The 26,549-nt window shown below is 42.9% G+C and overlaps 1 protein-coding gene across 6 annotated transcripts in view; it reads left to right on the top strand.

The window, feature by feature from the left end:
* The window catches only part of Npas3 (neuronal PAS domain protein 3), an 836,969-nt gene that overhangs the window by 663,273 nt on the left and 147,147 nt on the right, over positions 1 to 26,549 (top strand). The gene's annotated exons all lie outside the window — the stretch shown is intronic.

Genomic DNA, 26,549 nt, shown 5'->3' on the forward strand with positions numbered 1-26,549 from the left:
GGGAAGCTATACACAGAATTTATTTTCTTATTGCTAGTCTCTCAAATTAAAAAATGTGAGCTTACTCATTTTTTAGAGGAAACAAGGATCTTAAATGGTTAATTGATGATAACAGGATCCTCAAAAAGAAATAAACTACAACTACTGTCTGAATGATAGCAGAATTAGAACTATGTATGATCTGGGACTTCTGAGTCCAAGTCCTTTCCTCTTTGTATTTCTACATTAATATTATGGTCTCTCTGGCAGTACATTCTTCCTTTACCTCCCCCCCCCCTGTGTGTGTGTGTGTGTGTGTGTGTGTGTGTGTGTGTGTGTGTGTGTATGTGTGTGTGTGTGTGTGTGAGAGAGAGAGAGAGACAGACAGAGACAGAGAGACAGAGAGATGGACAGAGTCAAGGAGATTAGGACAGAGACAGACAGAGAATGAGAAAGAATATGAATATACAACCATCTAAGTACATTAAAATCCCTTATCCTATTGAAAATCCTTGTCTAAAATTTACTTCTAGAGGGTACTTTTTAGAATCTAAAATACTGTGTTCTGGGAGCAGCATTGCCTGTCCTGAAGTTTTCTTTCTTTATACAGATAGTAGGTAAATGTTTCAAGTGTCAAAAGTGTATGGAAAGCATGCTTCTTATACAGGATCTTATACTTTCATGTTTTCCCAGGGGCCTATACCTCCCACTGTGTTTGAGGCAATTAATGTCCACCTTCGTTTGCAGTATTGCTGGGGGTGATTATTAAACACAGACCACTGAGCCATCATTAACTCGTTGGGAAAGGCAACATCAAGGACACAGAGAACAATAATTACATCAGTATTTGCATTACCCTGTTCTGTGACAGACAGTGTAATCCATTCATTAACAAATAGCTATCCAAGACCTACTATGTGTCAAGTACCATCCTGGGTTCCAGGGATATACCCGTGAACAAAGCAAAGCTTCTTCCTTCGTGGGCCTGGTAGTTCAGAGAGGAAGAAAGCCACTAAGTAGGAAATGGAGCCAATAAGTCAGTTACAGTGTACATCAGGTGACATCTGCAAAAGGAAGAAAAGAGGATGTGGGGGTTTTGGGTAGGAGTGGAGCTCTCGGTGTTGAGTATTAATGTGCTTGTATTAGTCCACGTTTTCTGTAACTCCATCTTCTCTAATGTTAACACCTAATTGAAACCACAGCAAAGCATCAAAGACTCTGAGTATATCAAATGAAAATTCAGTAGACCATATGAATTATTATTCACAGAAGCTACAGAGAGACCTAAAATGACCAAGTTTGTGCTAAGCAGCAGTTTGAATGAACATTTACAATAATTTCCCTGGGAGTCTATGCTGGACCCTGCCCAGGATTCCCGGGGAAACCACACTAAGATAAACGGAGATCTTGATAAATAGTCTTCAGGTTCTGCACAAATAAGTTATTTTTCTTTTTGCTCTGCGTAACAATATACTGTGGCACTCTCTTCCAATGCAGCTCACATCTTACCTCTGAGGAGGTCTAGGAACCTGAGCAGTTTGGGTTCCCAGAATAGTCTTCCTAATTTCTCTTTCGGGATGGACCTAATCAGCTTTAAATGAACAGCCTGTATGAAAAGGATCGCCCATGGCCGTTTCATTCACATATCTGGGTGACAGCAACCTTGAGTCACTACACAGACACAGTGCAGGTCATTACAGAACCACCTAAATGACTCTTCAGTTTGGCTCAAAGACCAGACGATGATTGGTACCATCTTAGGACAGAGAAACCTCTTCAAAGAAAGCAGCTGAGTCCCTCCATTAGCATCTTTCACTCCTATAACTTCGCAGTTTCTCCCAGACAGGAAAACAAGGGATAAAGATTATTAGAAAGACATTCCTTATAGAGGTGATGTTAATGGATACCCCTGCACTTATGTCCACCCCAGATCTCTTTCATGGTGCTTTAGGAACCAAATGCACTTGGTTGTGCTCCATTGCATGTTTACAGAGATGGTCACAAAACAGCTGTTACCTTTTCAACCAAGAGATAGCCAAACAACAGTGTAAATGGGAAAGTGGTCCTCAGTGTTTTTCCAGGCCATCAAAGACTTTACCCAAGAATATCAAAGTGGTGGACAAAATTCCTTGCCCACACTATCCATGAATGAAACAGTCTTCCAACTTAAGAGCTCACACTATGCATGAGTGACATAGGGTTCCAACTTTGGAGTCAAACTTACCGCATTGCTATAAAGCCTGTCATCAAGTTTCCTGGGGAAACACTATGCTATCTCTTTTGTCTTGAAGTTTTCCTCTCCTCTTTAAATTTTATTTTATTTTATTTTATTTTATTTATTTCTCTCTCTCTTTTATTCTTTCTGAGACAAGGTTTCTCTGTTTAGCCCTGGCTGTCCTGGGACTCATGTTATAGACTGAGGTGGCCTCGAAATCAGAGATCTTTCTGCCTCTGCCTCCCAAGTGCTGGTATTAAGAGCATGGGCCGTCCCCACTCAGCATCATATTTACATTTTCAATAAGATTTCTTATTTGTTTTGAGGAGCTGGTTTTAAGCATTCAAGAGGCAAATGGCTCACATTTTTAATAGGATGTTTAGGATTCCAAGACTATCAAAATCGCTTCCTCCAGTGGTTAATGTCATTGCTGGATACTCAGCATGCCAGACACAGGTTGTAGAGCTATGGAAGAAATTTAAAGTCAATGAAGGAGGAGGTAGCATTCAGGGGCTTTGGGGAGAACAAAGATAATTGTGGATCAATTGCACCAGACAGTCCAAAGCAACTTAAGACTTCAGTCAGCTTTTTAATTGTTTCTACTGCAGAGTTCGAAAGAGCATTTAGTTCAATGAGTGACGTGTTAACACCTCGTTGAGATGCTCTGTCCATTAGTTGCAAATCATCGTTGTCTTTTTATTAAGCTGGGTTGGTCCACTGTTCCACATGCTTAAGCCTAAAGATTATGTCCAGAAATGGCTTGTAAGTGGCGGCCTGAAAGCCGGAAACTGTGGGGTGTGCCAAGAGAGGCTTTCTAGCCCTCTTCATACCTTTCTTTGAAGAGTATGAACTGTTGTCCCCCTCTTCCTTAAGCCGGAGCTCCTGGGCATTGAGACGCAAAACTATGCAATTTTCTCAGGTAATGAAAGTGAATGAAACAAACTCATGCCTGCACTGTTAGGTGACTCCTTCACCTTGCAGAAAACAATACCTCCCCTGAACACCCAATGCCTAGTAAACAGAAAACCATGTGTGTCTCTGTAAGGGTTTGTTAAAGGTCTCCTGAGTCACCTGGTGTGGCAGATCACAAAGGAATTCACATTGAAACAGGATGGGCAAGGAGTGAAGATTTCAGACATCTTCTGCCTTTGAAACAGACTGGTGCCTGAGCCCATGGGTGTTGTTTCTCTACCGTGTACATGAACTTGGAAAGCTGATGGGCTGATGAACGAATTCACGATCTTTATGATGATGGTGGCACTCACAGACCCCAACAGTTTATTTCTCGTACATTCTGTCCAGTCCCTCATGCACATTTTCTTCAGAGGAAATATCCTCCGGAACTCCCCCATTGAATGTTCTGACTTCTCCTTGTCCAACAGTTAAGAGAGACATCACCTCAGATGCAGTTATCTTCTGTCAAGTCCATACCCATTTGTTTCTCTCTGTTTGAGTTTTTACTTTTTCCCCCAGTTTTCATACCTTTCTGTTCCAGCACCAGACCTGAAAACTTATATCACAGGACTTGGTAGCTTGTGACTTCAAACAACAGGCATTCAAATTCAAGTGATGATAGCTAGCTCATGATTAAAATATCTCTGTCTTTGTGTGATGAGCCAGCAAGATTCTTGGGGAGCATTTAAACTCTAACGCTGTCGTGCTTCGGCACTCTCCAGGCTCCTTCCTGCACAGCTGCCCCTTCTCAAGAGAACACCAGCTGGCCCAGTCCTCCCGTGCTCTCTTCCAGCCATAACCTTGAACCATGCCTGGCCTTCCTTCTACTACTCCTGCACTTACTATTTATTTTCTCTCCCCACATATCTCTCCACTGAGAGGCACCATTTAGAACATTACCAAGTCAATTTTTTAGTTTAAATGTATTTCACTTAAAGGTCTAGGGGAGTCGGATGTGTTTGATTGGGGTGGTTAATTCGAGGCGGGGTCTCGTTTTGATAACATGGGGAGTAGCTCTATCGCCTTGATGATAAGTTGCTCAGAGTAAAAGAAGGAGAGAGACTTTCAGTTACTGAATATTTAATTCTGGACAGCAGTTTAATCAGGGCTGGGATTTGGGCAGTGGCTCCAGCCCCTCCCCCAACTCGGTACAGTTTCAGTTCTTAGTATCCTTAATTATCCCACTGAGATGTTTGAGAAGCAACTGGTAGTAAATGAACTTGGCGAATCAGCTATTACCCAAGTAATGAAATACAAATACATATGTTTGACAATTCTGCAGGGAAATAGTTTAAGCCAGGATTCTCAATGGGTTGTATTGGCCAAGAGAGGCAAAAACAGGTGTTGTTATCAAACTGTATCTACAAACAATTTGACAGGAGTTTTAAAATAATGCACAGACTTTCTTGCCATGAATTCCAAACATGTCAATTAACCTATGGAGAATCCCGATTGTCAAATAATGAATCAATATACACCCCACAGGACGATGAAGGGAGGGTTCGCTGTGACGTAGGTTAAATATTCAAGGCTTTTTCCACAACAGTATATCCAAGCATGCATATCAACTTCACATCTAACCTCAAACAAAGCAGAGATCAGCTCTACTGAGAAAATTGATTTTATTCAACAGTAAGGCAAGGGAAATTAGTAAATTCAATATTTGTAGAAAGAAAATAAGCAAAGCCAGCTCTTCCTGGGGGTCTGAGACTATTCTTTGTTTTGGTAATTATGCCTTTATGTTTTAGGGCTCTTATTTAAATTTTCAGAAGGGTTTGAAATAGTTCATGCACCAAACATCCCCCTGAGCACCCAGGTTCTTCCACCGTGTAACAATAAAGTTGTCCCTGGACCAATACAAATTGAAAATGAACCCTAACTTTATAGATGCCGCTGCTTCGCTTCCCTCATTGTTTGGAGCTGAATCACAAACTAATGATCTCCACAGCAGCCAAGTCCTTGGTGTGATAGGATCTCATTGTAGAGGAGCCTGCATTTACATAATGGGTAGTCTAAAATACCTTGGAGTTCAAGGGTAGAGCTATGGAAAATAATTTTAGCCTGGTTTCTGTGCACCTGGATGGTAAAACACAGGCAGAAATACAGCAATGGGATGAATTTACTAATGTTTGCTATTGGATGGTAAGCCATTCTAAAGCTATGAAAGCCTTCAAAACCCCATAGGTCTCCATTTTGCCATTACCGCACCAGTTTAAACAGTCTGCTGCAAGAAATATTGACAGGTCAAGTACAGCTGGGAAGAGCACATGTCCCAGTGGCCTTTACACTGACAGTTTCTCCCACATTAAAGAGTTAACTAGCAGCCAACCAGCTCGAAGTGGGAGCTAATGAATGAAATGGAGATTGATATAGACTCTCTTTGGAGGTGCATCGATCTGTATCTTGTGAACTCAGCTTAGGAATTCTGCAAGCAGCGTTGCTTGAGTAGCCCTGGCATGGTGCCCATTAGCAAATAACTCTTTTAATGTTGGTCTTCAATTGATATATTTATTGTATTGCATATTACAGTGACCCTTCCCCACTCTCCCTTGTCTTTGGTGGTTGTGGTAAACACGGTAATGGCAAGATCAGCAGCATTGCATGCATTTGGGGCTGAGCAGTGTCAATGAAGTGCTTAATTAGTTGCATTCTTCATTTGCATGTGTCATACCAAAGAGGACTTCCTGAGAGCACTAAATCCTCTTCCTTACTGGCCCGGCTAGCAATAAAGGATCTGTTGAATGTTTATTTAGACCTCGGCACAGTCAGTACCTTTCATGACGTTATCACAATGGAAGTTGGTTTTAAAAGCCTGGCTCGTCTTGCAAGCTCCAAAAGACACTAATGTATGCTAGAGATGATGAACAGAAGCAAATAAAAGCAACCCTGCTTGAAGGGGTAGATGGAGATGTTCTAGAGGTTCTGGCCAAGTCCAGATGAATTGATGTATGCCATGATTAGCTATACCTGAGCAGACCCTTTTCACTTAAAAAAAAAAATTATTCTCAAGTTCAGTATTCAACAGAATCTCCCAAGGAGTTTATGTTTCAGGAGGTATGGGTTGGGATTAAAATATGAATATTAATACTAAAAAAAAATTAGTTTTGGTGAAGGTGGTCATCAGGCTGTAAACTTTTTAATGTGCGGAAATAAGACATTACCAACAGGAGCTGCAGTGATGGCTTGGTTAAGAGTACATACTACACTTGAAGAGGGAGGACCAAAGGCTCACAACTGCCTGAAACGCCAGTCCCAGGGGGTCCAATATCTTCTTCCGGACTCGGTGGGTACCTGCACTCACATATCCACACACATGCACACATATATATGCATAATTATTTTTTTAATTTAAAAAGACGTTAGAAACAAAAGAAGTCATTAATAGACAAGGGCAATGAGTTAACCTAACAGAGTTATCCAAAACATATGTGTAGAAAATTCCACAGTCTACAGCATCTGCTCCATGTCTTCTGTCTAGGTGAGTGGGGACTCCTATTCCTGGAGCAAGCCTCCACCTGCCACTGTGTCCACAAAGACTATTAAGATTCCTTAAGAGTCCAAATCCAGTTCCTTCTGTACCAAAGTCACTTCTCATACTGTTGCAACCCTACACCTCCACACTTCTCCACTGCCCCTTTTCTTGTCGTGAATGCAGAGGGAAATTTTCACCAACTTGGCTTGAGAATACTTTATTATACATTGTTGAAATCACTGGTAGTACATGAAACTGCCCCTAAGAAATGACTTCACTGAAGCAGGTACCCCACCCTCTGTAGGAAAACAGCCTGGCTGCCAGAGACTGGGAGGTTTGTTGCCAGGCCAGAACTGAAGCCCGGTTCTCCCTCATTCAATCCCTAGAGCTCAGGAACAAGTAGGTCTAGGGAAGGGTAAAAGTATATGCCTTCTTGTTTTGAACATGAATTTATTTGAAAGAAATACAAGGCCAACTGTCTATATGACTGAGGGGAAAAAATGCCGCCCAGAATTATTTGTTAGCAAGAGAGAACAATACAATCTGCCATCTAATTTCAGAGCTAGACTAGTTGCCAGGGAAATCTAAAGGTGTGTAATAGTGCCTGGGGTTTCAGACTAGCTAATTTCTTCCCTTAAGTCAGGATAAGATGTATTAAACCTTCCATAGGTACCTTACACTTCGCTAGGCATTGGTGCTACTACAGTTGGAATACCTGGTGTTTTAGATTAGTAGCAGTGTTCATAGGAAGTGTACACAATGAACACACTCTCTGTGGGCCTCCAGGGATCCATTAAGCTCAACAAAGGTTTACAGACAAAAGACACAAGTTTGTTGTGGGTTGACCAGTATGTCTGGAGATTGGAAATTCTGTGAGGATGTGATGGAAGATGAGGTCGCACAGGCTAGCCACCCAGAGTGACACTTACAAAGACTATCTCTGAGAGTGACGTAGAGGAAGGGTTTAAAAAGGGCGACATTGGAAAGAGTAAGGACAGTTAAGCCACCACCACAATCCCTGTTTGGGGGTGAGAATGGGGCCCCTCAGCAGTGACAAAGATTCAGGGACACATGTGAATAAGAATTAATGAAGGGATGGGCTGGAGAGATGGCTCAGAGGTTAAGAGCACTGGCTGCTCTTCCAGAGGTCCTGAGTTCAATTCCCAGCAACCACATGGTGGCTCACAACCACCTAATGAGACCTGGTGCCCTCTTCTGGCCTGCAGGGATACATGCAGATAGAATACTGTCTAATAAATAAAGAAAGAATTAATGAAGGCAGCTATCCCATCCCTGGGAATTTTGAGATTTGGGACATATGGTGGGAGTGAGATGGGCGGGGCTTTTCTCTCAGGCAGTGAATGTGGAAGTAGTAAGATTGGGACTATGGATAGGCAGGTCAAGGGAGATTAAATAAGCTCCATTTTACATAGGCCAAGTGCTAGATGTCCACAGAACACTGTGGTAGACCTATTGGGATAGCCATATCTGATGTTGTGTGTGTTGTAAGTCAATAGCATTGTTGGCAACCAAAGTCAAAGGCATAGAAAAGATTGTTTCAGGCAATGATCTCAAAGCGTGGGCCCAGGCAGCCAGCAGCAGCAGCCTCTAGAACTTGTTTTCTTGCATGCAAATTCTTGAGCCCAACTAGAGACCTACCGAATCGTCATTTGTGGAGAAGAGACCCAAATGTCTGAGTCCAGCTCTGATGTCAGCTCAAGCACTGGCTAAAAGGAAAGGGTAGTTCGAGAAGTGTCGCAGAGGTGGTGGAGAAAGGAACAGCCCAGAGAAGATTTTTATAGCATGTGTGCATACCACTTAGAGCCAGAGGCAGGTTTTGAATCTGACAGTGATAGCATATCTGAAGGGACAGACAGCCAAAGCCCTGGCATGTGCCCTTTGCATCTGACTGTTAACAGGTTGCTGGAGACTTTGACCAAAGCAGTTTCTCAGGGGCGGAGCTATGGGGAGCAGACCTGGAAGGACTGCTGATGGCAATGGATCACTAGTGAGAGGGGAGAGGGGACCTAGTTACTTCCTCCAGAAGCTTGCCTTGGGAGGAAAGGGAGACAAGAAGGAGAAAGGTATCTTTGTGAGACAGGAGAAAAGCTTTGGAGGAGTTTCGCTGCACTGCTCCCACTCAGCCCCAATTTAGACAGCTCATCATACCCGCCCTCTCAGAGCTCCATGGTCAGCCTCCAGCTCCCATTTGATATCCTGTTTGCAGTGATCCATCAACATGACCCCAAGGGTCCACTTTCCCTGGCCTTGTCTGGGTCTTTGGTCTCTGTCCATGTGGTCTTCTGTGGGTCCCCTCCAGTTAACACGGAGAATTTCTTCTGAACCCTTAGGGACCACCTTCTTGGTGAAACTAGCCCCTCCCTCCAGGGCAGGTTTGGATGGCTTTTCTAGCCCCGAGGCTTGTCCACATGCAGCTAAGTTTTCACACGTGTACAGTGTCTGTTCTGTAACCCGGGGGCTGTAAACAGGCCTGGGAACAGCTTAGTTCTTATTCTGCTGCCCCACACAGCACCTGCCCATCATAGGCACTCACTGGTAGTTTATGGAATAGATGAATGAACATGTTTACAAAGGGCCATTTGCTCAGTGTCGGCAGTGCAGGCTCACTTCAGCATCTGTATTATTTGCCTGCTTCACATCTCTGTGTTTGTCTGACTATAGATAAGAGGTTTTGCACAGCTGTAGCTGTTTTCTTTGTGGGATGAAAGGTACCCTGGGGTGTAGGCTTTGTTACGTCAGCTGGGATTTCCTCTTCCCCACCTTACTCTCCAGGGTACTTTAGGTTCTTCCCAAAGCTGGAGTTTCTTGCCTATGTGTTCGCTGCCTTATAATGGTATTTGGTGGTTAGGGAGAGTTTCTTAGAGAATCTTGGTTGAACCTTGAGAATTAAGTAGCCACTGCCAGGGTCTAGAAAGCATAGCTAACTTGAACATGTAACCAAAACAGCCTAGCCATTGATTACAAGGCCTCCAAATTCACATAGTCAGGCCATAGGATTATGAAATCCCCGTGTCCTATGGCCTGGCATACCAGAGCTCTCAGTGGCCAGCCAATTCCAAAACCAGATACTATTAAACCCCAAAAATGAAAATCTTCTAGTAGCACACACGTACTTACAAAAGTAATCACGGGGGCTAAAGATTATGATGACTGGTGTCGCTGTTCCCCTAGAAACGTTATATCCATCTTTCCCTCAACATCACTGAAGATGGAGGCGTTTTAATTTTTCATGGTAAGACCTATCAGTGTATTGCATGCTCAAGAGAAGCATCTCTTTAAACTGTGGAGGAATAAACTGCTTTAGAATGCTGTCTATAGAATCACTTTTGGTGCTGATAGTAAAGAATGAGTTTCCAATAATGACTGAAAGATATTGGATGTTTTGCATTGAATGTTAGTAAGAAATATTTAAGATTTCTATGCATTGCATAATACCAAACACTTCGGGTGGGGGAGGTAGAACATCACTTTAGCATGCCAGTCTTTTGTTTGGAAGATGTATTCATTATTTTTTAAAATGATATGTATGTGGCTGCCCATGGAGGCCAGAAGAAGGTGTCAGATCTCCTTAGCTAAAGTTAGAAAGCAGTTATAGGCCTTACCATGTGGGTGATGAAATCAAAGTCTGCAAGAGTAATAGCTGTTCTGAGCCCGATCACCTCCAGATTCTAGGCATCTGCTGCTGTGTGAGCAATTCTGTGCATGCGCAGATTTTCCTTACCATTTGTAGGGTCAGTTATAATCATTTTCCCTCTGTAGGTGATGCTGAAGAAATGATCACAAGAAACTCCTCTATGTACAGCATGTTGGCTTTGTTCACAGCCTTAAAGAATTCTCAAGCTTACAAAGCACTGCTTTTTCATCAAGGAAAAAATAGATTATACATCGTTCAGGAAAGAGAAAAAAATTATAAGGAGATTTCGCCTATTGAATATAATGGATTGTCAGGAACCCTTGACATTATTCTACAGGCAAGGCCACAGAAAATCAATACATCTTAGGCAAGGTTTAATTTATTTGTAGGTTCTTACAACAAATGACTTACCTTTTTCGTTGGCCATTTTTCTTTTTCGCTTTTGTACTCATGAGTAGCTACAGTTTTTATCCGTCTCGTTATTAAGCACAAAACAAGATGATAATATCATCAGCAGCACATATTTTTAGGAGAGCTATGGCACAGCATGAATACACAGAATCTCAAAGTTGTGCTAAGCATGATGGTTATAGAATGCTGCCTTCTCTCCTGCCTAAGATGCAGTCTACTCTACCCTAGCAAGGGACCCCACCCCAGGTAGCTGCTGCTTCCCTTGTGCTGTGCATTCTGTGAACTAAACCCCCCAGGCTGGTTCTCAGGAAATCTAGGTTACATCTGGGAAATCTTGGGGCTCCCTGTAGGGTCAATGAATTGTTTGAAAGCAGCATAGTTCCGCCCATGCAAAGGAAAGTGTCGGAGGTTTGGGGGATGTACTCCCCATAGCTGATTCTATTTGGATGGCGTGATCTGTCATAGAAATTGTAGGAAAACATGTTAGGTGGCTGACTATACCAGCCACTAGTTCTATTTAAATGTCTTTCTTATTATATGTGTGGGGAATTCTCTCTTCATTGTTAAGTTAGTATTAAAGATAATTCAAATAAAATTACTTAGTGCTCAGGGTTTAATGGGTACATTGGGCTGCCTGGTCACTGTTGTGTAAAAGCACAGCTATGCAGACAGTGCGAATGAGTCAGACACCCTTGAGTTTGCACTTAGCTGGCTTTTGAACCCAGTCCTTCCATATAATGCAGAGGTGATGAGAAATAAACTTCAGTGTTGATGAGATGGGTCTCACTCTGTAGGCCAATCTGACCTCAGACTCAGTGTAGTCCTTCATGAGCTATGACACCCAGCTTTAGACAACCATAACCTCCTTTCCTATCTGCACCTTTAAGAAGATACCAATACCTGCCGCCGCCGCCGCCGCCGCCGCCGCCGCCGCCGCCGGGCAGTGGTGGTGCACGCTTTTAATCCCAGCACTTGGGAGGCAGAGGCAGGTGGATCTCTGTGAGTTCGAGGCCAGCCTGGTCTACAGAGTGAGATCCAGGAAAGGCGCAAAGCTGCACAGATGCAATTAGATAAAACATAAACCTTGGCTAGACGGTGTCCCTTTGATGAACACTGAGCGCTCCAGAGATGCTGGCCGTTAGGACTTTTCATTATGGTGAGAACTTGGTCATTGGTAGATGTTCCACCTTCACCTGGCCCCTTGGGCGAAAACTTTCAGCCCAGAACTAGAAATGTCCAGCCTCAAATGAGGAAGTTGCAGCTGTATAACTGTTAGAGCAAGCATTTCAAAGCAATTCTTTCCAGTCGTAATGGATGTGGCAAATGTGTGGATTTTGTTAGGATTTCTTCTGACAGCCATGAACACAGATATATTTTAAAGTAATGTAACTGTCCTAAATCTCAAGCAGGGAATACAATGACTTCTAGTATTATTTTTCACTTCTCCAATGACACTCCAGAAGTTATATTTGATAAATTCCTTCAAAGTTATGTGACTTAGAAAAGGCCCTGAACAATTTAACCTTGGTTTTGTTCTACTCACACTTGTGTCCAGGGTCCAGCTAATAGAATCTATCACAGAAGTTAATACACCAAAGCCATACAATACTGTCATTTTCTGGGACCACGATTTAGGGAAAACCACCTTAGAGTGAGGTGTCCTGATATGTTGGTAGCACACTAAGCTAAGCATACCCCAGTTAAACCCAGTTCCTCTCTGCAACAAACAATAAAAGAACATAAACTCTGTGTGCCAAGTAGTCATCAAGGGTGGGTATATGTGTACATGGTGAGACATTGTCTCATTGGATTGGAAATATCAAGAAATAAAATCTGGAGACAAATTTAAAATAGCAAGAGTTAAGCTACTCTTAAAAAAAAATCACCCTCCAAACACAGCAATCTGAGAAGATTGTCTAGATTTACTTAGCTTTTCTTGGAACTCCAAGGGCTTGCTTGTACTTTAACTAATATGGCTTCTAATATGGAGAAGATGATGGTAGACTCAAAGAGCAAAAACTATCCATTCTCCTCCCGATTCCTGTCCAGGAATGTGATGCTACCCTCAACCAAACAAGAGCCCATGTTCAGCCGAAGCCAAATTCAGCTGCCTAGTCACTCCATAGTCTTCCATCTGCTACCAGATCAGTGTCGGTACTGAAACAATAGAAGTTTTTCACCTTAATAATGACCTTCTGTCAGCCTGATATTGTACATGACTCAACTTTTAACTTTTAACGAATTTATAAGAGGAAAGTAGAACTGCTTTCTGTCTTGACCAAGCTCCCTTATGGGTAAAATGTAAACTGAGGTACTCATCCCTCCAACCCTGATGATGTGTTCATTCAACCATATTATCCTACTGCTTATTATAGTCTCTATCAATCGTAATGCTTATAAACATGTTTCTTGATTCCCTGTTCCTTCCCTGAGGGAATATATTTGTCAACTGACTCCATCTCTCAGGACACATCATTTCCATTGGGCAAGTGGCCTATCTTATTATGCTGAAAGAGCCAGTCAAAACCTATACAGTTCATCTTCATTCTCACATTCATGGTTTTAGACTATCTGTTATAATTTAAGGAATATTTTTAAATAGCCATTTTTCCACAATTAAAATTCAATATTCCTAAATTTATTAGTTCCCAGGAAAAGCATATAAAATATGCTAACACCATTTCATTTCAAACTTTTTTGTAATTAAAAATTAATCTTCTAATCAAAGACTATAATCGATTCATTTATTCAGTAAGCAGTTGCAAATATCTACAAAATACAAAACCAGCACCAACAAAAACTATAGGATTAGTGGAGAGATAGGTGTATTGCCATAGAAAAAATACAGAACATGTGTATATCTCCAGCTCTCCAAAAATTGAAAATTGGTACAAATATTCAAACAAGAAACAGTCCAACACATTGCAAAGTGATGTTGATGCAAAATAATGCATGTTGACCTTTTCTGGCACACATATAAACTGTATGTGCTACATGTGTTCAGCTTTGTGACACAGATATAGACACAGAAAATCCCAGAAAGGAATGTACCAAAATGTTGGTGTTTCTGTCTGGGTGGCGAGATAAAATACAGAGGGTTTTTTTTTTTTAAGTATCTTGTTTATAATCTATTATAGCTTATAAATTTTCCAAAGTGATATTTATTTAATTACAAAGAAAAGGAAAGGCCCTAGACAATCCTTTTAAAGTTACTACCACATACTTCTGATAGCTGAGGTCGAGAAAGAGAGAGAGAGAGAATGTTGCTGTGGAATTCTTCTTCTGTTTTCATTTTCTCATCTAATCTACTTCAACCGAGCAAGGAAGCAAGGACTTCACCTTCAGTGACCAACACTGGCTCTCCCAGAAGTAATTAAACATGGCCCCTTATTCTCAAGAATGAAGATACCCTTGTTCCCATTGTGTTGTGTGTGACTCTGACTCCATAGCTTTATTTCTAGTTGAATGTAGGAGCAAAGAAAAGGGGGGAAAAGGTATAGTTGCTAATTTAATCCCCAAACTGCAACTGTTTAAAGATGAACCAGATTCCTCACAGCTCGCCAAAGGGCATTTGGAACTTAGCTTAATAGGCAGAGCAAATTCACATTTTAACTCTGGAGTTTGTCAATTAACACCAGTAGCCCCGTGATTATTATTGCATTTACCACTGTGGAGGGGAGGGTGGTTTTTCTGAAAGGTGTCTCAAGTTATTAACCTGACAAGGTGAGACTATTCCAAATGCATTTTTCACCCTGGCTGGGAGTCCTCTCTCCTAATGGAAGTTTGATGCCTACATTTCTCTTGTCCACAATTACAGTTCTTTGTGCTAATTGTACACAGTGGCCTCTGTGGTCTTTATTTTTCCAGCTGAACTGATGCAGGGGAGGAACATGCTGGCGTGGCCAGAGTTGACTGACCACATTGTCTGGCAGAAAGTTTTTTGCCCAAGTAAATTTCTCATTTGTTTTTTTTTAGAGTTTGTGTTCAATAATTCATTGATTCCCAACAGCAGGGAAGAGTGAGAGATTTATGGTGTATGATTGTGTCATGTCTTGTTTTATCATGTCGATAGATAGAAAATTGACCACAACTACAAAAGCCTATTTATAATTCTATTTGATCACCATGGGAACTCATCAAAACAGAGGGCAGCACAGAAGTTTCATTAACAGATCATCTCGGATCTCCTGCTGTGGCCTGTCTTCATTTTCTTTCCACATCATCCTTTTGCTTAGAGCCCCAGCTTCGGAGAGGAGGTCAGAGCGCCGTAACAGCACATTTACCATTCCCCACCATCCCCCAGATTAATATTAAACTGTTAAAAGAAAATGAGAGTTTATTGATTGTTTTAAGCCAGGCATGTTCTAGCAGCCAGCCGTTATTCAGATGCAGCAAGAAGCAATAGATAAGTGATTTCAATAAGAAGACAGAGAGGAATGCGGGCTGGGGACGAGAAGAGAGGGAGAACAATGGCCCAGGAATGTTTAATCTTTCTTATGGCACTAATCGTTACTTTTGCAATTTGTGATTGTTTATAGATCATTTCTTTTAAGTCCGGGTACAAGATTGAAAAATCTCAATCTAGACATTTAGATTCCTGCAGGAACAAAGTAAGGCTCTGTTTAATGCTGCTGCAGGAAAATAAATGCAATCTTAGACCGGCTCTGTCTTTTTAAAGACAAACTGCATTGTTCATGCTTGCCAGTGGGGACAGCAAGGTGCGCCTATTTTTTTAATTAGCAAGAAAACTTTACAAGGTCATGGTGTGGCGTGTTGTTTTTACGATCTCAGGGAGGCCTCACCAAATCCCTCTTCCGGTGGTTGGGTCTTCCCTCCAAATGGCCCTGGTGGACAGAGAAAATGAATTCCCAGATGGCTGTCTCACTCATCCCTTCCTTGTCTGCCAATATTGTGGCTGCCAGATTTACTGTGATGCAGAGGTGTCTTGAGTAACTTTACAAAAGGCTCTTAAACCAAAAAAGTGTCCATGGATCAGAGAAATGGCTTTTATCTCCAGGCCTTGTCATCTCCTGTCGCAATAATCCTCATATAAGTAATCATCTCATCATATATAGATCAATCAGCCTTGTTAATGCTCTGATCTCGGCTCTCACTTCTCAATGCAGCCCTCGTGACTAGGAACTATTTTCTTTGTAATTTGAGGTTTTGATTTAGTGGTCACATTAGTCTTGTCAGGTTCTAGCAGCATCGCCATGATGTTATTCATAACCAGCGATAGTATTATCTGCTATAAAGTTACACTGTAAATCAGGAAGAATTGTCAACTTAAATATTTATGCACGTCTAGGGGAAGTCATTGTCAGGCAGGCACCCTTTGCTGGAAAACACCAACACCCTAGTTCTGATGTGTTTTGAGAAAGAAAGTAATGGGGGGGGAGGGAATAACACCAAAAAGGGGGAGTGGAGAGATGGGGGAGCATTAGGAGGGCAAGAGACTGTGTAAAGTTAGCGGCACTGCTAAAATATTAGGATTAGAAGTTATTCGGATGTGTCAAAAAGAATCTTTGTTCTGCGGGTTAAGCAGCAAGCTCTTGGAGTTTGCCATTTTACAGCTCCTTTGTGAGCTGGCTTTTTGGTCTTGCCTGTCACTGGTTCTGAAGGTTGAAGAGAAGAGCGCTGTCAGGAAGCTGATTGGTAGCACGGAATTCTCGGAGACAATCTGAATCACAGATTCAGCTACTTTGCCACAGTGGATTAAGATGATCTAAAAGGGCTTTGTGAGCTCGATAAAAATCAGGCAGGAGAGTGTGCGCCAGGAGAAATTCTACCCTTTTTGTCCTTCCAAGTTAATTGTTGAAGTTTTCTCTCTGCGGTCTGTAGAATTTGCCAAGCTCAAGTCCATTGTTTTTAAATAATGTATGTAAATTTTTGAAAACATGCAAATTGGGAGGGAGTTTTTTTTTTTTAACCTAAAGACTGCCTGTCTTGTCATTTCTCTCGCATATGATTGGTTCTGTCAAGTTTGACAAAGCTTTATTTAATTTCCACTCCAGATACTTGATCTTTAGGGTGTATTTCCTGTTATATGCAAATGTATTGGAAAGACTAAAACATAAAAGAAAAGTCGGTGTTTTTCTGGTCCTACTTGTTGTCTGTTTTTTTAATGGCATGGCTGGTGGCAGTTCCATTAAAAAGTATGCGTGACTTCGTAATGTCTGCATCGTCTTCCAGCGTGCTCGGCAGAATGTGCTTTTTGCCACTGAAAATGTGAACATATTCCTTGGATAGGGACTAAGATCTCATAATTTTTGGCAAATGAGCCGTGAAACATACATTCTCAAAAGTATGGTGCACCAGGAATGGTAATGGCATGAAATATATTTATTTCAGCACCCATTTTGGTATGACACACATTTTGGAACCTAAGTAAAGAACTACCATGAGCTGGACGAGCCACCAGGCACCCAGAACTCTGCTTCTCTCTAATCCTGGCCATTGGATGTGATGGCACCAGTTGTGGCTGGGGTTTAGACTTTTCAGTGTCTTTCTGTTCACCTCGGCAGAAGCCACACATCAGCTTCCATCTTCGTCAAGGTGCCACAGTGAGGTAGAAGTTCCACAGAACCAGCAGCACTGTCACCTCCATTGGTGGGGGGGAGACAACACTGGGGCACAGGAGTGTTAGGTGTCTGACCTGAGGCCTGAGAGCTGGATCCTCACCAGACTTCCTACACCCCACTCCTTTCTGATAAGTACTGCTGTTCCACATCATGGTTGTAAATAACCAAACTTAGTTGTTGTTGGCAATTTTCTTTTCTTTTAAGATCAAATGCCGAGAGAGAAGGTAAACAAAACCCACAATGATCTAAGAGTTGAGAAATACCAATAATCGATTTTTTTGAAAGCACTTGCATAGAGTACATAATAGTTAGTTCCTCACAATTACCTAAAACTCCGAGATCATAGAGATTGGTGGTTCCATTCTTGACTAAAAATGGTATTCTCTGAGGGTGGGAAGCAAAACCACACATTAGCAAGCGCAACAGACTATTCTTGTACACTTTAGAGTTCACAGGCTCTCTGTGGCAAGCTGTAGCTAATGAAATAGTGCCTAATGGCAATGTAGGCTGGAGTAAGAATGCTAGGTGAATCGTTGAGTTTGTGGTGGTTTACTTACAGCAGTAGTTAAATTCTCCTTAAGCAGCAGGATTGAGGGTACGCGTGGAAGATTTTCTGAAGCCCTGCCTCACCAGGTGCCAGTGAACACACATCCTCTGCTTAGAGAAAACAAAGCTGCCTGCTTCCTCCCTCTCAGCTTGGCAAAAAGGAGCTAGCTCCGTGCAGTAATTCGAGGGCTTTGTCCATTGGTCAAATGGGCCAGAGACCTGGGATCATGGCAGTCAAGAGGAGATCAAAGCTATCTGCCCACAGGAAACTCTGCAGGGAAGCTAGGTGGGAAATAATTATATCCACTTGGTTGCTTGAAGAAATGGGTAGAAGGCTGAAGCGTGTAACAGAAGAAGTGAAACAAGCCCTCAATTCTGAGAGAAGATGAGGCATCAGCTGAGCCTTGTAGGGTAGGTGGGACTTAAAGCCAAAACTGACAGTGGAGAGCCACCTGCTGCCACGCTTACTAAAGAGGAAAGAGAAAACAAAGGATCTATGCCCCATTGAGTGCTTCATACAAGGGTAGAACTGTCATCCCTAAGAATATCTCACCAGACACCTTTTCTTAAGTTTTCCTAAATTTCTTAAGCTGGCTCAAGACTGAGTCCATCTATAACGTGAGTCACACTATTAAACACAAGACTTTTTTATGTATCTGTCTGTCATCATTGTACCTAGTAAGTGGATAGCTACATAGGTAATTGGTTGACCTAACTACAGTTAAATAGCTCTGCCTTCAAGTATCTATTCTATAATATGTTTCAATCATTATGAAACTGTGGAAATGAGATGTACATGCGTTTGCATGGTCTCATAGAAACTCATGACTTAGCTTGGATAAAACATAGGCATCCTATAACCAAGGCAATCTTGCCTGACTCAACCACATGGCTCTCAAAAAGTGAAGATTCCATTCTGATGTTATGTTCTTATTAAATGTCTCCCAGACCCATTTAGAAAATGTATTTGTTATGGCTTTCAGTGCCTACATGTTCATCAGGCAATATGTGCAACTACTACCATTTGCTCACATGTGCAGGGTAGAAGGGGCTATGGCTTATGTGCATATAATGGGAGAGTAGCCAGGGGATAGTTTTACAGTATGAGCTGTCCTTCTAGTAATGGTCTTTAAGAGTTTCAAAAGGGGCCGGGGGACGGGGTGGTGGTGGCGCATGCCTTTAATACCAGCACTCGGGAGGCAGAGCCAGGCAGATCTCTGTGAGTTCGAGGCCAGCCTGGGCTACCAAGTGAGTTCCAGGAAAGGCGCAAAGCTACACAGGAAAACCCTGTCTTGAAAAACCAAAAAAAAAATTAAGAGTTTCAAAAAGGACAGCTGAGCAAAATGATGTAAAATCCATCAGTTTCTCATGGGAGCTTATACCCTGTCTTAGTTAGTATTTCTATTGTTATGAAGAGATACCATGACCATGGCAACTCAACTCTTGTAAAGGGAAACATTTAATTGGGTAGCTTACAGTTTCAGAGGTTTAGTCCATTATCATCATGGCAAGACATGGGCACAGGCATGCAGACTTGGTGCTGGAGAAGGAGCTGAGAGTTCTACATCTTGATCCCCAGGCAAGAGGAAGTAAACTGTGTCACTGGGTATAGCTTGAGCATAGGAGATCTCAAAGCCCCCTCACCCCCACAGTGACATACTTCCTCAAATAAGACCATACCTACTCCAACAAAGCCACACCTCCTAATAGTGACACTCTCTATGGGGGCCATTTTCTTTCAAACCACCACATACTCCACTGTGTGCTATAAGTGATCATAAACAAACCTGTCTAATGAGCAAAAAAAGTCACACTGGGTAGTTTTATGTCAACTTTGACACGAGCTTGAGTTATTTTAGAAGAGGAAACCTCAATTGAGAAAATGCCACTAACAGACTGGCCTGTGGGGAGTTTTCTTGATCGATGTTTGATGTGGCCTTGAGGGCCCAGCACACTGTGATCCTGGGTACTATGAGAAAGCAGGCTGAGCAAGTCCTGTGGATTAAGCAGTACTCCTTCATGGCCTCTGCATCAGTTCCTACCTTGACATCCTTAGATGATGTTCTACTAAATGTATAATTAAATAAACCCATTCCTCCCTAAGTTGCTTTTGGTCATGGTGTTTTATCATAGCAATAGACACCTGAAATAAGCCAGTAGTCTAAGCAGCTGTGAGGCATACATCCTTGTAAATGTACCATGCAGAAGAACTCAGCAAGCACATTCCTGCGTTCATCCCATTTATAGAGTCTTCTACCTTGGTTATAGGTTTCTGACAAACAGTGAAGAGAGACCACAGCAGGACAGTGGAGATGAAAATGTTTTCCTTGGTGATCTCTTTATGACCAGCATCTTAGAAGTTCATTGGGGTTCCTTGATCCCTCTTTAGAGCATGCACCTGCCTTCTGTCTCTTCTTAACTGGTTTCTCTAAGAAACAAGAACAGCCCAGATCCAGTTGTTGACTCTTCTGTTGCATTGAGAACTCATGACTCTTTATTCTTTCCTGGACTACTGACTCATAAACATCAATTATTTCGCCTTAAACTAGTTTAGTTTTAGCCTTAAACCAGTTTAGTTTTAAATACACAAAACGACTCCTATTTACGATAAAAATTGTATCATGTGACTCAGTCCAATATTGTTGTCTCACAGTGTCAAGGATGCCCTTTGAGTGGCAGCTGAAATAGCAGCCAGCCCAGAGTATGCCAAGGACAGCTCAGTCCTGAACTGCAGGCTCGCCTGTCCATTCCACCTTACGTTTTTGCATGAGCCAGTATTCATTTAATTTGCTTCAGCTGCTTTTGTTAAATAGCAGCTTTAAAACAATTATTAGAACACTATGGAGCCAGTGTGGTCAGGGTTACCTGTGTAACCCTATAGGTACACAATCAGTCAACTGACAAACACTTTGTACAGAACTCTGCACTAACTCCTCCTGGGCATTTTTTCAGATGGAATTGTCCATCCTCATGGGAAAGATGGAATCATTAATGTTCGTCACTGAAGACATCCTTAGGGATGACCTCCCTTACTGCTTCTCCTGCTCTTCCATCCTGCTCAGTTTGATTGTGCCCGCGGGTTGCATGAAAGACTTGGGATTCAACTGAGTAGAGAAAGCAAATATGCCAGCAAGGCTTTGTCACACCCCACACACACACCTGAAAACAAACTAATGTACATGGGTCTAAGGCAGTGACCCTTTGGGGGTTGCACATCAGATATCCTACATATCAGATATTTACATTATGATTCATAACTAGCAACATTATAGTTATGAGGAATCAATAAAATAATTTTATGGTGGAGGGATCAACACAACGTGAGGAACTGTATTAAAGGGTCACAGTATAAGGAAGGTTGAAAACCATGCCTCTAAGGGCTATCTACCAACTGAGCTGATATTATGGGTGTGACTGACTTTGAGTTGTGAATGTTCATTGAGTTCCAAATTACTACTAGCAGATGTTTCAGCCCACAGAAGGCATAGGTCCAGAGAACACTCCCACCTGCAAGAAAAGGTCCATGCTTTCCAAGAGTGTTGCTTGTGGGAGGCCATTGCCTTGTCCATGAGGTGATCGGGACTGAATGTGCTCCTATGTGAAGAATAAGATGTACCTCCATGGTAGAACACTTGCCTAGTATGTTCAAAGCCCTGAGTTTGATCCTCAGCACCAGGGAATAAAAACTTTTGCCTGTACCATTTTATATCTCTCACCTATTTAATATTTTAGATCATCAACTTGTTTAATATTAAACTCCTAGAAACAGAAAGACTTATGCAAATTTAATAAAAAGTGACTAAAAGTCATCTTTGGGAGTCCATTTGATAGAACTCCAGGTGAGTAAAAAGTCATAATTTGTTCTTGCTCATTAGGTGCCATAATCTGGCTTCTAGGGACAGCACATTTGGCACAGTGGAATGTGTTCCCAGTGCTTATGGCATACCAGGCTCAGAAGGGCGTGAAGCCCCTGGATCAGCCTCCTGTATGTGGGCAGGAAGTCAGCCTGCTTTCCTCTCAGAGGTCACTGCAATCCAACTCTGGGCCACCTTCAGAGTGAAGCCCTTCAAAGCTCAATCACTATCGACTCTGCCTTAGGTTTACTCTAGTTCTGAACACTGCATTGATGCTGAGGTCCTGGTGTGGTCTAGAACCGTCTCACGTTCCAGGGGAACAGAAGGAGCATGTGCCTTTGCCTTGCAGCTCTCCTGGGTGGAAGAGCTCATGAAGATGCCCTTTTAAATTAGACAGTGGGACGGGTAGTGATGGCACACACCTTTAATCCCAGTGCTTGGGAAGCAGAGGCAGGCGGATCTTTGTGAGTTGGAGGCCAGCCTGGCCTGTAAAGTGAGTTCCAGGACAGCTATGACTGTTGCACAGAGAAACTTGTCTCCAAAACTTAAAAAAAAAAAAAAAAAAAAAAAAAAAAAAAAAAAAAAAAAAAAAACAGACAGAGGGAGAAGCACTTTGCAGAAGTCGTGACTTGCATTTGAGGTCATTCAACCCCAAACTGCCCTTACTCTGTGCCCTGTCCTCCTAAAGAAACACACACACACACACACACACACACACACACACACACACACACACCCCAAAAACAAAACAAAACAAAACGAAAACAAAAACACAAGGGACTGAAGGTTGTGTGTTGACTCAAATGGCAATCCTACTGCACAGAAACTCTGCTTACTTCAAGAGAACACAACATCCAAAAGGGCTGAGAGCATCCCTCTCGATGGCCCTGCTCTCCTAGAAGTAGTACACAGTCAACACCTGAGCAAACCCAACCTTATTCCCAGGTACCCATGCAGAAGCTTGGTTAACCCGCACAAGGTACTTAGAGCCCAGGCCAGATGTCTGCTCCAGAGACACTTCCCTGCCAGCTGACAACCAGCTCGAGAGGAAATGACACTGAAAACCCAGCAAAGGCATGCCACGAAGGGTTGCATTGGTCTAGAAACCATTCATAATCTGATTTAAGATGAGCAGGAGGTCAACAGCATGGTGTTCCAGCGGATGTATAAAGGGCTCCGTTGCTGCCTCAGCGGCGAGGCAAACACAGAAACGTTGTTATTTTTATCACAATTCGTGGCCAAAGGCTTCTTTTATACGCTGGACTAAAAGTCCTTGTGTGGGGCACATACTTTGAAGCTGTTTGTTTCGTCACTGAATGAGGAAAGCTTCGGTAGTGGAACTTCCACAGTTTTGTGGTAATTGATCAGAAAGGGAGAAGTGGCCTGGGGCAGTGGTAAGAAGGAAGGCCAGGGCATAGAGGGACTTGGGAAGGGGGCCAGGGGAGTGGGAAAGAGCACACTGGATCAGAAGAGTCTAAGAAATACTGTGTGCAAAGAAGAAAATGGCACTCAGGGAAGCGGGGCAGTAACAGAAATAGGAAGTGAGATGGGCGGAGTAGATGCAGAGGAAAAAGCCAGTGTGGAATGGGCTGCCAGCGTATGGAGGACAGGAAGAGCTGGGGAAGATGATTTTGAAGGATAGGTTTTCTGGTAAAGCTAAAGTCACCCACCCAGTGACCTTGAGACACTCCCGTGAGATTACCCTGGAATTCGTATTTAAAATACAGATTCCCGGGCACCATGTAAGACAACCTGATACAGCCTTGTAGACAGGATCCCAGTATCCTGAAGGAGGCCAGTGCTGGTGCGTTCTGTACAGACACAGAAAGTACTCAGATATTACTTGAGGAAATTGCAGAAAAGCAGGGGAAACCTTGCACATTTTAGCAGTGGCAACTTCTTAGAGAAGAACAGAGGTTGTTTGCAGGTGAGGAATCTGCTGTTTAAACAGCAAGCGTGGGAGAGGTACATGGAATTGGGACTATACAAAGAGAACAGCAGCTGCCCTGTAGGGCTGGTGAGACAAGAGGGCATGTACTTAGATTTAAGTTGACCTTTTTGCCCTTTGTGGATAGAGATGTGCCTCACCCAATTGAGACACATACCCCCAAAAAAAGAGGAAGAGGAGGAGGAAAAAGGGGGGAGAAAAGAAAGAAAGGAAGGAGGGAGGGAGAAAGGGAGGAGGGAGGGAAAGAGAGGGAGAGGAAGGAAGAAAAAGAAAGAAAGAGAGAGAGAGAAAGAAAGAAAGAAAGAAAGAAAGAAAGAAAGAAAGAAAGAAAGAAAGAAAAAGAGCCAACTCAAAAGAAACCTATGAAAATAATTAAGCATGATAATTCTGGATTATCCTTAATTAGCAGAAAGCTCTGGTGAGCTGCAAGCTCTGGAGGGTCATCGTACATTTGTTGCGAGTGATCTGTCACTGCTCTGTGTGCACATTATCCGTCACTTCACCCCTGATCCCCCCCTCCTCTGAGCACAGCCCTCTGCAAGACCTCCACACTCAGGCTATGGAATGAAAGAAATCCCCTCTCTCTGCTCCCGCCGCCACTAGTAGATGACATGTCCCTTCCACGGGGGATTCAGGATGAAGACAATCTTTTCCTGCCTTTTATTCATGCTGTGCTGGCTCCTTGGGGTCAGACCTATGCTCATGCCAGCAGTACCAGCCAATCCCTCCTTCGAGCCTGCGAAAGGACTGGGGCTTTTCAGGTGAGGGAGGGAACCCAGCTTGGAACAATCAGGCTTTCGGTGGCTGGTGGCTTCTGAGTCCGTTGGATACTCCAAGATCCCAGCCACGTGAAACAAGAAGCCAGCAAACAATAGAGTGAGGGAAAGAAACCAGGTACAAGCCAGGTGAAACATACATGGAGAGAGACAACATCTGATCTGCCCCTTTTTCTGTGCAACAGACCAGCCGGTGGCTGTCTTCTCTGCCTCCCTGATTTTCCAGCTTGCAGAAATAGTCACCACTCTGCAGTTCCTGCTGCACTGCCCTCGCCTTCTCCCAGCACTAAGCCAGGGCCCCAACTCTCTGCCATCTTCCTTCCCTACACCTCTTCTGTGTTTTGCCTCTGGGTGGAAGCTTGTTGCGTGTGCTCTGAATCAGCTGGTTGACAGTGATTTCTCAGGCAGAGAAGTCTGTACACTCACTCCATACTCCCAGCCAGTGTCTTTGCCTACTGAATTCCTCTGACCCTCCCCTGCCACCACCACACTGGCGGACCCAGCTCCAATGGAGTAGGTCATTCACTGGTAGGCTAGAATCTCACATCAGATATACAACCAAAGAAGGATCATATGCCAAGGTCACATAGCAAAAAACAGGAACACCTGCTAAGATGTTATGCTTCCCCTCACAGCCATTAATACTATATAAATGCTCTCCAGTGAGAGAAAAGAAGTCAAGCCGGGCGGTGGTGGTGCACGCCTTTAATCCCAGCACTTGAGAGGCAGAGGCTAGCCTGGTCTACAAGGCAAGTTCCAGGAAAGGCGCAAAGCTACACAGAGAAACCCTGTCTTGAAAAAAAAAAAAAAGTCTTTCTCTGTCTCCCTGATGCCCCACACCCAGGACCACACCATGAGCACACAGGATGGATGCTTCTTCCTTTCTGCGTTCGAAGTAAAATCATTTTTTTCATTTTTTTCCTCCCTAAATCCATCTCCCTCAATAACATAGGAGTCCCTGAAGACCGTCTTCTTAGGTTAGGGAAATTGAAATGTATTTCTAAGTAAGCACTGCCTCAGTTAATATCACAAAAATACAAATTTCCAAGAAACAAATACAGCCTGTGACGTCAGCTCTGGGTCTGTCACTTGTCCACAGTTCCAAGGTAGGAGAATTGTGCCCTGTGGCCTTGCTGGGACAGTGAGATAGTACTACCTCCTCATAAGGTCATCCTAGGATGGGAGACGGGCCCTCACAGATGGGAGGGTTAAGGGGTGGGAGGTTGCTCTGTGTTCTTCCCTTTTATTTCTGGATTAAAGTGCTTCCAGTAGTTTATTTTGCTTTGTTTTTCTTGTGTTTTAAATAACATTGATATTCATTAAGTAGTACTCTGTGATCTCATTAGCAGCACCAATTGGAAAAAAAAAAAAAAATGACAAGCTTTATCATGGCATCCTGCCTCACCTCAACAGCAACAAGATGCTCCTCACTTCAGCCCCGCCCACTGCACTGTTTCCATTTTGAATTGTTCACCAGTGATTGACTCAGACTTTGGACATTATGATTAAAAACCCAAACCCGTGTTTTAGAGGTGTACTTGCTACTTTTATTTGTACTTCATTTGCCAAGGAAATTTGCAAATCAGGAATGCCTCCCTTGACAAATAGAGTTACTTTGAGTGTTTATACCTCTTCTTCCAGAATTACCCCAGCCTTCTTATTGCTATGACTAGTCTCAAGGACCGCTCTTGCTCACCAGGGGCATTCTGTCTGATGAAGAGTTTGCTGCTCTGATCTCATCTGCTGTCACCCAAGGAAACAGCACCTTTTCACCTTTAAAACCAGCATCTCTGTATTCCTCCTCCTGGTCTCCCCTCGCTAATTTTATGATTCTAATGAGGCAGTGGCACACTAGTTAGCACAGCTGACCTTCTAATTGAAAGACTGTAAATTCAATCTCCATTCCTGGGCACCGACAGGAATTTAAATAAATGGGGCCCCTGAAGTCGTTGTGATGGGCTGGCCTGGTGACCTGGGGCTAGCAAGGCCCATCCTATGTCACAGGGGACTGCCGGCAACTCAGGGCATTAACTAGAGGAGTCATTAGAAGCAGGTTGCCCTTACAAAGCAGAGTGAAGTGAGGCACTTCTTCCTGACTTCTATTCAGGTGCCATCCCTGGCTTTTCTATAATACATTGCACTCTTTGTTAAAATGCTT

This window comes from Onychomys torridus, chromosome 14 (genome assembly GCF_903995425.1).
Source record: "Onychomys torridus chromosome 14, mOncTor1.1, whole genome shotgun sequence".
Taxonomy (NCBI): domain Eukaryota; kingdom Metazoa; phylum Chordata; class Mammalia; order Rodentia; family Cricetidae; genus Onychomys; species Onychomys torridus.